This window comes from Meriones unguiculatus, chromosome 6 (genome assembly GCF_030254825.1).
Source record: "Meriones unguiculatus strain TT.TT164.6M chromosome 6, Bangor_MerUng_6.1, whole genome shotgun sequence".
Lineage (NCBI taxonomy): Eukaryota > Metazoa > Chordata > Mammalia > Rodentia > Muridae > Meriones > Meriones unguiculatus.
In genome coordinates, this window is record NC_083354.1 from 91,413,592 (window position 1) to 91,426,780 (window position 13,189).

A 13,189-nucleotide genomic window follows, 5' to 3' on the forward strand; every position below is an offset into this window, starting at 1 on the left:
TCCCAAATTTGCTTAATAAAAACCATCTCCATGTTTTGAAAAGTATAGAAATGTAAATAAATTGGTAATATAAAATGATACAAACACTAAAATTATAAATACTTTTTTTCAGACATTTTTTTTTCTCTTCTGTCCTTGGGGAAAATGGATTCACGTGAAGATAACTCAACTACAGATAGAGGTGAGTGTTGGATGTATGTTAAATATTTAAGCATGGCATATGTCCTATGTATAATATACAGATGTATGGATACACATAGAATATCCTAACTGTATGAATCTAAAATTATAATAAGCTTGGACTTGTGCATCATATGTGAGGTTTAGAACTATTCAGTTGAAGAAAGGACATTTTTTTCAGGTGAACAGACACTGGGACTCTGGGCTCTGCTCCTCTGATCTCACTGTGGGTGACTGAAATAGAAGTACACACAGTAGGCATTGTGCTGCCCCCAAAGCCTGAGTGTTTCCCATTCACGTATTCCTCAACAACCCTAATTGTTCACACCCACATTTGAATGGGAAGATCTGTCTGTCCAGGATTCAATCCTGACAGTTGATGCAGGGGAGAAACATATGGCTGCAACTCATCAAGATGTTACACTTAAATTTTTTAAGTGCGTGTGTGATCTTTAGCTCAATTACCCCCTGAACTTGTCTATCCCACTTGGCCTGACACATATTACGTCTTAACTTAGACAAATCTTTGGAGATGGGGGGGTGGCTCGCTGGATGAAATGTTTGCTGCATAGGCACGAGGACTTGAGTTCAGTCCCCAGTGCCCACATGAGAGCCAAGCATGGTGGTACATGGACCTGCAACCGCAGCACCGCTGTGTAGATACAAGTAGACCAGGGAAGCCACTGGCCAGCCAGTCTAGCAGAAATGGTGAGCCCACATCCAGTCAAGAGCCTTGTCTCAAAAACCAGGATAAGGGGGAGAGAAACAGAGGAACATACGTGAACGCAGTCTTTGGCTGCCCACTGTGTGCACACACATGAGCACTGGCATGCACGCACACACATGGAGACAAAGTTGCGCTGAGTATCTTTTGCATTACCTTGGGTTGTTTGTTACTTTTATTTGTGTGTGTGTATGTGTGCGTGAGTGTGTGTGTGTTTGTGTGTGAGAGAGAGAGAGAGATGATGTGTAGAGGTCACAGGTCTGCTCTCAGGAGTCATTCCTTTCACCATATGAGTTCAGAGATCAAACTCAGGTCATCAGGCTTGGCTGCAAGCGCCTTTACCCACGGAGCCATTTTTGCTCACCCAATTTTGAATTTTTAAATGTTGAATGCACAGAAGCCTTACATATCTGGCTTTCACAGTAAGTACACTTACCACAAAAACATTTCGTAATTCGGGGAACTATTGAAATGGCTACGAAGCTAGACTCAAAACTAAGCTGCCAGGAAATGTACCCCGAACCTAGTGAGGAAACCACTCCACCGCGAGTGAGAAGTAAGCAGCCTGCAGAGCAGCAACTGTAGTGCTTGCTCAATCCCAAGCCAACTGCTAAACCACCCTTACCACGCCCACTTGTGCTTGAGACAACAGATACTTTAGCAGCTGTTACACTGCCTGCACGAGAAACAGAGAAAGCATAACTGAATCTGTTCCTTTTTTATTAGTTCCCAAGTCAAAATTCAGCACTGGCAAACAGATTGACAAAAATGAAATCATATGTTTGTACCCTAGCTGCAAAGGAGGCCGGGGAAGCAAGCATTTGGCATTTTAGCTTTTAAAGCAGGCGGTGCTTTCTAAACTAGTGCACTGGGGAATTCCTCAGAAAGAGAAAAAGCCTCAAATGAAAACAGATATTCTTGCTTTGGTTTGCTTGATAGTGGTACAGACCTTTCCTTTTAAAATTAAACACAAAAGCCCCAAACTTCTTTTTCCTAACCGAATGAATCTTTTTTTTTCCTAGTAACTGAGCATCATCTCCAAATTCAAGAACTCTGAGTGACTTGGCAGACTTTGTCAGCACATGCCAGGAATCCTGGCAGCTGAGAGGTGGGAGCTGGAGAATCAGGAATCCTAAGTCATCCTCAACTGCAGGGGAAATCTGAGCTATCTGAGCTACATGAGACCCTGACTCGAAAAATCAAACCAAACAAACTTCTGGAGGTTGTTAATTTCTCAAAGTTCATCACTATGCTACCTTGATATTCTAGCATACATTCTGTAAAATTTATTTAACCATTCCTGTTTGCCCCATATAAAACAGATGGACAAAAAGAGAGGACGGGGGAATACTGTATTCTATAAATATATGCAAGACAACAGAAGAGCACAAATGTCAGTTTTTCCTTCTTGCTTGCTGGATGGTGTGAATGGCCACTTGCCTTCAGCTACTACTTTTGCTATTCAGAATTGTGTCTAATGAGATAATCGAACTCTTCCCAGTGGTAGAGAGATGTGCTTATAACCTATTGGTATGACCCAGCTGTGGCCATTGTTAATTTATTCCTTAAAAAAAAATAGAGGGCTAGTATATGACTCAGTTATGATGACCTGAATTTAATCCACAGAGCCCATACAGTGGAGAGAACTGACTCCTGCAAGCTGTCCTCTGACCTCTCCACTCGCACTGTGGCTTGCACACACCGTGACAGGTACGTACTAGCAGGCAGGTAGACACACAGACACATCCATACACTGTAAATAAATGTAGTAAAAGTGAAAAAAATTAAAAGTGGTCTTAAACTACCCTTCTTCTGTCTCCACTTCCCATGTTCCGGGATTTCAGGCTGTGCCACCACACCTAGTTGCAGAATCTGTCTGTCTCTGTCTTTGTATCTTTCTCTCTCACACACACATTTAAGTATTATAGTCTTACTGAAAATATATACCACAGGTTCATGTGTTCAGAAACTTTGGTCCTTTGGACCCAGAGGTTATAAACAAATAATACTAAAGAAGACTTCAAGTTGGAAGGGAATGTGGGTTTAGGGATCCCAGAGGAGTTGGAGAAGGGGTTGGAGCCAAATATGATCAAAACACATTGTTGCATTATGACATTCTCAAAGAATAAATAAAATATATTATCTTTCTCTAAAAGGCCTTGGTCCCTGACTGGTGAGGAAGTGGTGGAAATCTCAGGAGATGAGGTCTGGCTGGAGCAAGCAATTCACTGGAGGTGGGGATAGGTGAGCTTTGGAGGTCAAAGCTAGATCCTTCCTCTTTCTGCTCCATGTCCCCATGAGGTGAGCTGCTTTGCTCCACCACATGCTTTTGATCACCACTGTCCAAAGGAAATGGAGACAACCGAAAGTAAATGTTTACAGCTTTGCAACTTCATATTTCCTCCACAACAGAATCCTAGAATTACCAATAAATCTGACAAAAGTGGAATCACTCATTCAAGATATGTGGGTCTGTGAGCTTGGTCTCTGCTGCTTGCATGTTGAACTCTTTTTTTATGTATACATAGATTATTTTACTACAAATTAAAAAAATCAACACCCTAAAAATTCCTATGAAGATTTTTTTGATACTGTAAGAAATTAAAAAAAACATTAAATATTTAGGAATATTCAGCATCAAAGGCTTTAAATATAACTGTATGTTGTTGCCCCTGGAAAAGCTACAAACGTCTTTTAAAAAAAAGTGTTTTTATCTGCAAAGAATCTCATCAGCTATACAAAAATCTGTACAGTTTTTTATACTGAAGCTAATGTTGAACTTCACTTGAATTTCACATTCTTAACAAAATAGTTGCCTGAGTGCATATACTCCACACACTCATCCTCCTCTTCCTCCTCCTCCTCTTCCTCACCTTCATGCTTCTTCTTTGAGCCTGCTAGCTTGCCCTTCTTTCCTAATTCACTTTTGCCCTTAACGCAGTATGCAGCAATATCCTTTTCATACTTCTTTAGGTTAGCCACCTTCTGTTCATGTTGTTTATCTTTGGCAGATTGTTCAGACCACATCTTACTCAGTTGCTTTGCAGAATCTCAAATAGACAGGCCCGGGTGCTCACTTTTGATCTTTGGGCGATGCTCAAAGCAAAACAGAAAGAAGGCAGACGGTGGTCTTTTTGGAGCATTAGAATCATTTTCTTCCTTTTCTTATTTAGTTTGGGAGGAATGTATTTTTTTCATCTCCCTGTCATAACGAGCTTTATCGCGCTTGGCAAAATCTTCAAACTTCGACTTTTCCTTTGCAGACACGGTCTTCCATCTCTCGGAGCACTTCAAAAACTAGGCAAGTTGACCCAGGAGTCGGAGAGTCCTCTTGTGCTCCACCTCTTGGCAGGTCTGCATGAAGAAGGCATAGGAGGACATCTTGCCTCACCGCTCGGCTTGTTGGGCTCTCCTTTGCCCCTGAAGGTCACGTCTACCTGCTGACTCCAGCAAGAACTCGCACTTTGAACTCTTTTCAAGATGGGGTATCTCTGTGTAGCTTTTGCTGTTCTGGACTTGCTTTTTAGACCAGGCTGGCCTCGAACACAGATCCGCCTGCCTCTGCCTCCCTAAGTGCTGGTATTACAGGCATGTGCCAACACTTAATTGTTTTGCTCATCAGTTTTATGAGCAGGCAATGTAGAGCCTGGTGAAGGAGGTTGACTCACACCTATAAGAAGGATTGATATTTGTGTGGCTGAGTGGTAAGCATTCACGTGAAGCCTGAATATTTAGCTAGGTGTGGTACTCAGGACTATCCTCACAGTACTTAGGAGGCTGAGGAGAAAGAGTAACTTGTGATACATATCAGACCCTACCTCAAAACAAACAAACGAAAAAAGAAAGAAGGAAAAAGAAAAACAAAGAGAAGAGCATGTGTTCTTTGCCTCACTCTCGGTGATACAACCACATAGTTCTTTTCTGAATCGTTGTCAACATTCCTTCTATTTTACTCCTTAATCGTCTAGACAAATTACCTGCTACCATCTATAAGCCTGATTTGGAGGTCCCTCGAGGACCCTGATCTAGGCTGAAAGTTGATTTGCTAGGATGCCTTCTGCTGCTGTGCTTTACTCCCTTGCTAGAGCTTGAGTTTCTGCAATGGCTAGGATCAATCTAAGAGTTATTTCTTAAAAAAAAAAAAAAGCACTATTTCTACTTTTCTGGGAAAGTGCCAGATTGGTTGTACTAGTTTACATTCCCACCAGCAATGGAGGAGGCTTCCTCTTCCTCCACATCCTCTCCAGCATGTGTTGTCACTTGAGTTTTTGATCTTAGCCATTCTGACGGGTGTAAGGTGAAATCTCAGGCTTTTTGATTTGTGTTTCCAGGATGACTACCCAGCAGGGTATCAAAGCAGATGCTGAGACTCATAGCCAAACTGGGCAGAGTGCAGGGAATCTTATAGAAGAAGGGGGAGATAGAAAGACTTGGAGGGCACAGGAGCTCCAAAAGAGACCAACAGAAACCCCCCCCCCCAAAAAAAAAAAAAAAAAACCAGGAGGTCCTTCAGAGACTTATACTCCAGCCAAGGACCATGTATGGAGAGGACCTGGATCTCCTGCTCAGATGTAGCCCATGGGCAGATTAGTGTCCAAGCAGGTTTCCTAGTAAGGGGAGCAGGGGCTGTCTCTGACATGAACTGTTTCTGACTCTTTGGTGGGTACACCCTCTGCTTGGTGGGTGCAGCCTTGCCAGGCCACAGAGGAAGAAGAGGCATCCAGACCTGATGAGACCTGATGGGCTAGGGTCAGATGGAAGGGGAGGAGAACTTCCCCTATCAGTGGACTAGAGGGGCATAGGGGGAGAAGAGGGAGGAAGGGTGGGACTGAAAAAGCCGGGATACAATAAGTTGTAATAAATAATAGATAAATAAATAAATTTAAAAAGAAAGAAAATAATTTTATGGTGCTCAAAACAAAGAATTTTTCCTACAAATCCTAAGAAGTACAGTAGTTCTTTATAAGAGGCTTTGATGTACCAAGACAATCCAAAAGATACAGTAATCTGAACCAGTGAGAAATATTCTCTTCATCTTGGTACCATTGTTTCCAACAAAGGGTGGCAGCATTATAAGCCACAAGGAGACAGTAGGGGATGAAAGCGAAATCTCTAAAATCTAGAGACATCAAAGCATCAAAGCTCACATGTAGTGTTTTAGGTGGCAGAGTGTCATAGTTTATCCACCACTTTGGTGGACAAATTTTGTGTGTGTGCATACCATCGGTATATTGGAGCTGCAGCAGGGAGTGTTTAGATGCCTAGCACCCTCAGAAATGCCAGGCGTGGGACACCTGTAACTCAGCCTGTGGAATTTACTGAGCAAGCTGGCTGGACAGACAATTGAATATGCATGCTCTATGTTCATGTGAGGAATCTTGCCTCAGTACAGAAGATGGAGCTGGCAGAAGCAGATTGAAAGAGGTTGACCTCTGGCCTCCACATGCCCCCACTCATGACAACACCCATATTCATACATACGCACACACATGCAAAACTAGCACAATAGTTTTAATAATTATGTTAAAAGATTATATTATACAAAAAAGCAACCATGGGGTTATTAAATAATGGGACTAGCAACAGAAACACTCTAATAGAAATGGGTGTGATGCAATTATAATGTAATAAGAGACTACTCAGAATAAAGTCAATATAACAAGACAGGTTAGTTTTCTCTTGAAAACCAGAGAAATCCAGATGTGATGGATTATGCCTGTAACCCCAGCACTTGAGAAGATGAAGCAGGGAGATTACTGTGAGTTTGTGGACAGGGTAAGCTACAGAATATGAGACCCTCTTCCAATAAAAACCACAACACCAACTCAAATAAAAGCACCACCACCAAAAAAAATGTGTTTGGATGAAACAGAAAGGCTTACTAATGGTCTGGGGTGGCCGGTAGTAGAATCTTGCTGGGCTTGATCACCAGGAAGAGGAGTAGAGAAAGAAGAAGAATGAGGAGGAGACCACCCTAATGACATCATGGTGTTTGATAAGAAATCTTGAAGTTCTTTGCCTCCAGGTTGCTTTTTGTGGCTTGGCATTGTCTTTCAAACCCAGTTTCTTCCTTCCTTTGCTTTGACTTTCTTACCCATGGCTTCACCATGAAGTTTGTCCCCTCATGGGGCTGCAACAGTTAATGTTGCCCGTATCTATTTGCAGGTTTGAGAGGAGGTGTGAAAGGTGGTGGTAAAGCTTCTTTCGTTTTTTTGTAAAGAGCAAACTGTTTCCCGGAAGTTCTCAGCTTGCTTCCTCTTCCATCTTTGAGGTCAGAAGTAGATCTACCTCTAAAGCCATCACAAGAAAAGATGAAATGGTAAGTGGTCAGTTCAGACCCTTTTGTGAGTCATCAGCTGCAACCAGCTCCTAAAGGGTAACAGAGCCCTCCTTATATTGAAATGACAAATAGCTGTTGGGCAGAGAAAAAGACTCTGCCTCAAATGTAATGGGGGTGGGGGTTGCAAACAACTGAGGCTCTCTCTACCTGTAATCTGAAGTCATTCCACTAGTGTCATTTCTACAAATTAGGTTGGTTGAAGCTTAATTGGTATTTTATTATAGCCATTATAAGTTGTCCTAAAATCTGGCAGACATAGGTACAGACCAGTCAAGAGATGAACTCTAGTAGGAAAAGATAAAAGGTCATGATAACCAGCTCTGCTTGCTTGTCATGTTCCAACAGTAACCACAGAGAGGAAACAGTACATTAAAGGATGTGGTAAATAAATAAATAAATAAATAAATAAGTAACATTGGTATTATTACTTCCTAGTCAAGGTTATAAAATTATGTGAGAGACCTGATTACTCTTCCAGAAACATCAATTCCTTGAAGACTTTGGGAGAAGCAGGGTAGTGGCATGGAAGGTCACTGAGAACTTACACATTCTTTTTTATTGTTTGTCTTTGCTGCTATAGAGCGAATCTTTACTATGAAATAAAAATAAGCTGGGTATGATGGCACACCCAAGCTAGGAATACCAGGATGCTAGAGGATGAGGTAGGAGAACTGTTGTGAGTTTGGGGCCACTCTTGACTACACTGGAAGTACCAGGCTACTCAGAGTAACACGGAAAAACCTTGTCTCAAAATATCAGTAAGGACAATGATAATAATAGGAAAATTAAGGTTCTGAGGTCAACAAAAACTGGCTTCTAAAAACTGGCCTCTGACTTACAAATGTAAGTCACTGCATGCTCACACACAGAAATACACACACACACACACACACACGAACACCACATATACACACACACACTTGCATATACACACATACATACACTCTTGCATACACACAAAAAAATAAATGTTTTTTTTTCTTTTTTCTTTTTTTTTTCTCTCTCTCCCTGTCAAATAAACACACACCCCTGGGCATGCACCCCCCCGACACACACATACACACACACTTGGTCCCTCATATAAAGGGAAGCACACAGTACTTGTCTTTATGAGTCTGTTATTAAGACTGGCATAATGTGCTCTGGTTCCTTCTGTGTTTTTTGGCTATTGTCATAAATTTATTTTCATTTATCAATGAAAAAATAATTGCATGTATGTACTTGGGACATAAAAAACAAAGAGCATGCCTATCAATAAGTTTTGTTTCATAGAAAAGTTTAATTAAAGAGATGACCCAAGAAGACGGTCCAAAATCAAACCTGACTATTTTGTGATTGTGTTATCTAATGACCTATTCAAGACATTTATAAGTCAATGCCATATTTGATAGTTAATGTTGATTGTCAACTTGAAAAGGTCTAGAATCACACAGCAGACAAACTCCTTAAAGAGTGGAGTGCTTATTTATTTATTTTTTGTTTTGTTTTTAAAAAATGTATATTATTCTGCTAACGGCTCAGGTAACTTGATTTTCAAGATCCCCCTTTCTTTTTCAAACTATACACATATATTGGGTGCACAATGATAATTATGTGCCAGTGCTATATTTCTTTATATTATGTTTATTTTGCAAATTCATTATTTATCTATTTATTATTTATTTATATTATGTTTTACGTCCATGGGAGGTATGTCGTGTACACACTTTGTGCCTGAGAAGGTCAGAAAAGGCCATCAGCTTCCCCTGAACTGGTGTAACAGATGGCTATGAGCTGCCATGTGGTGCTGGGGATCAAACCCATGTCCTCTAGAAGAACAGCAAGTGCTCATACCTGCTGAGCCATCACTTCAGCCTTTGTTTTATTTGTAGTTGTTGTTGCTTTATAATTAGGAGTTGTTTTTCATAATTCGTGGCTTTATACAGGAATGTCAAGAGCTCAATATGATGAAATGGAGGAAGAAATATTGAACATTTTGCTAGCTGGCGCTGCGTTCCTTCAGTTCTGAGATCCACTGTTTGTTAGACCCATAACCTGAAAGCTTAGCTGTCCGGAAATCTTCCGGACATAAGTGGAGGTCAGTTGTGAATTGGTCAAGAAATGTATCAGCATAGAAAAAGAAAAACGATTATGAAAAGCAGCTCGGCTTGCTTGTGACCTTCCAACAGAACCACATGTGCAAACCAGAACCCACATAGAGGAAACTACACTAAAGAATGTGGGGGCAAAACACCTCAAAAAAAAAAAACCCGAAGAGAATGGACTCCGATTGTTCAAGTGACTTCGCTGAGCCAAAGTAACTGTGCCACAGGTCTGTCTCAAGAAAAACAAAAACCTAGATATCTGCCTGTGCCACCTCTGTTTTTATCTGCGACAGAATAACCTGTTTTGCCACTCTAATTAATAGCCAAGGTCTCTTCTTTATCATTTAGAAACAAGAGCTTTTTGCTTCATTAACTAATTACGTCACCTGCAGCAAAGGGTTACCAGGCTGTGGCAACGGTTCTTTAGAAGTGAATGGTATATTCAGATGATCTGGGAATCCTGGCAAATCACAGATCCTGATGCAATGAGACAGGGAGCAGCCTAATACCAGACAGGGTTACCTTGTAACAAGACCTCAGGTGAAACAGAGGCTGTGGATTTAAGATCCATATCTGAACAGAAGATTACAGATAATTAAAAACAGAACATTGTAATAACAAACAAAAGGAGAAACCTTTATTTTTTTTCAAATAGTGATCATGTTTAGCTTGTTGAAAATAAAACCCCAATGAAATCCCCATCAAAATACCAACACAATTTTTTCAAAGATCTTGAAAGACCAATTCTCAACTTCATACTGAAAAGCAAAAAACCCAGAATAGTGAAAAGGATCCTATACAATAATAGAACTTCTGGAGGTATCTTCATCCCTGACCTCAAGCTGTACTACTGAGCAATACTGATAAAACTGCATGAGCACTGGCATAGAAATAGGCTGGTTGATCAATGGAATTTAATCTGAGACTCAGAAATAAAGCCACATACTTACAGATACCTGATTTTTGACAAATGAGCCAAAACCATACAATGGGGAAAAAAAGACAGCACCTTCAACAAATGGCACTGATTTAACTGGATGTCTACATGTAGAAAAATGAAAATAGATCCATATTTATTACCCTGCACAAAACTCAAGTCCAATTGGATCAAAAACCTCAATTTAAAACCAGATATACTTTAAATCTGCTAGAGGAAAAAGTAGGTAAGATCCTTAAACTCATTGGTACAGGAGACAACTCCCTGAACAGAACACCAACAGTTCAGGCTCTATGATTTACAATTAATAAATGGGACCTCATGAAACTGAAAAACTTCTGTAAAGCAAAGGACACTGTGATCAGAAGGAAAAAACAGCCTACAGACTGGGAAAAGATCTTCACCAACCCCTCTATCTGACAGAGGGCTAATATCCAGAACATATAACTCAAGAAGTTAAACAGCAACAAACCAAACAATCCAATTAAAAAAAAAATGATTCAAACTAAACAGAGAATTCTCAACAGAGGAATCTTGAGTGGTGGAGAAGCACTTAAAGAAATGCTCAATGTTCTTATTCATCTGGGAAATGCAAATCAAAATGAATCTAAGATTCTATCTTACACCTGTCAGAATGGCCAAGATTAAAAACTCAAGTGGCAACACATTCTGGACAGGATGTGGAGAAAGGAGAACCCTCCTCCATTGCTGGTGGGAGTGCCGACTTGTACAACCACTTTGGAAATCAATTTGACGCTTTCTCAAAAAACTGGGAATAGTGCTACCTCAAAACCCAGCTATACCACTCTTGGGCATATACCTGAAATATGCTCTGCCATACAACAAGGACATTTGCTCAACCATGTTCATAGCAGCTTTACTGAGAATAGCCAGAAACTGGAAACAACCTAGATGCCCCTCAACTGAAGAATGGATAAGGAAACTGTGGTACATTTACACAATAGAATACTACTCACCCATTAAAAACAAGGAAATCGTAAAATTTGCAGGCAAATTGATGGAACTAGAAAAGTTCATCCTGAGTGAAGTAACACAGGAATACAAAGACACACATACTATATACTCGTAAGTGGATTTTAGTCAGATAGTACAGGGTAGACATACTACAATGCACAGACCTCAAGGAGATAAGTCCAATTAAGATCCTAGGCTTCCTGTGGGCCCAATAGTTAGGGAAGTGGGAGATATCTTTGACACAGACTATGTTGCCTGCTTTTTGGTCACTTCCCCCTGATGGGACTTCCCTACCAGGCCACAAGGGAGGAAGATGAACTCAGTCCTCGTGAATAGATGAGCTGGGTTGTCCGGGTAGGAGGGCTCCCCTATTCTAGGGGAGAAGGGATGTGGGAGGGAGGATGGAGCTGGGAGGAGAAGAGAGGGTGGACTATGATCGAGATGCAAATTGAATTAGTTAATAAATAAGAAAGAAAAGAAACCCAGGAGGGTCCCAGGAATCCCTGGCTATGCTCTGCTCATGGCCAAAGATATCATTTTTTCTCCAGAGCATCAATTTCTAATTCTCAAGTTAAAATAACAATTTTTATCCAAGAACCCTAATACATTTGATTTTTTTTAACTTGTAAATAAGAGCAAATAAGGGTAACAGCTGGTCTTCAGAGAAATGTGTTAGAGAAGAAAAGCCTGGAAAACTTACATTACCGAAAAACGAATTGAATGGGAATGAGCGAGATCAAATCGTGATAAAGAATGAGTCAGTGGGGTATAGACAGTTAAGCCTTTGATGAGATTTCTCAAGTATTGACATGCTGGTAACTTGAAATAAAAACAGGAGAAAAGGTCAAGCTGAATCTTTAAATGGCTGTGGGAAGCTGGGAGGAAGGAAGAATATATCAGAGTCTGTTTCTAAAAGTCTTGTGTTACAGGAGAAAAAGTAGCAAGCAACAGAGCAGAAACAATGGGAATGTTTTATCTGCAATGATTAATGCCAGAGGCCAGTCTGCAGAGCTACTTAACAGGCTGATTAAATGTAGGTTTACAAAGAGAATACCAGATGAAGACAGTACATATGATCAACTATTCACAATTAGAATATATGTCTGACATATTTTTCAAGAAATCAAAATAAAGGGGAAATCTGATATAAACTGTATGACCTGAGCAATATATACTTTTTCCTTTGAAAACTATTTTGGAGGCATAAAATGGTGACAGTTGCATTAATAAAAAAAGCACAATAAAAGGGTGTTTGTTTATTTGGAATGGATGATAGCATATCAAGTAATTTAATGTTTGGTACACAAAAAAACACACACTGAGATGGGATGCACTCTAAAATCTTTGTCAGATATAAAATCTATTTCAGATATAAAAACAAATAGCTTGGATTGGTGGGAGTGCAGTGAAATGATGCTTTGTATCAAAATGGACTAGAACCATTATTTTGGGGAACACAATATAGGTATATATGTGTTTTCAGGCTCCAAAATAATAATGTCAATGATTCAGTAATTACTTTTTACAAAATTTTCATTAATGTATGTATATTATAGTTTGGAGTATATTGTAGTATTCTTTTAAAAGGGGGTCAAGTACAATAATACTTGTAAAAACCTCTATGTATGTTTGTTAATACATGGTAACAGTGCTGTGTTTATTTAAGAATTATTAATGTTAATTAAAAATAATTAGATGGAAGCTCATGAGCCAGCTAGCCTGAAGTATGGTGAGTAATAGAAATAATGAGAAAAACTCTACTTTCAACAAAGAGGATGCTGAGAAATGGCAGCTAATGTTTTCCTCTGTCCTCCTTGTGTGTGCCATAGCATATATGAACCTAAACACACAAGCACACACAATTTTAAGAGAAATCTCTAGTCATGGAAAATAGAAATAATATATTTTAACATGAATTCTTTTTTGTTATTGTTATTGTGTGTGTGGAT

The 13,189-nt window shown here is 39.9% G+C and overlaps 1 pseudogene; it reads right to left on the reverse strand.

Moving 5' to 3' along the window:
* Positions 1–3,685: 3,685 nt before the first annotated feature.
* The window catches only part of LOC110562471 (high mobility group protein B2-like), a 63,794-nt pseudogene continuing 54,290 nt past the window's right edge, over positions 3,686–13,189 (reverse strand).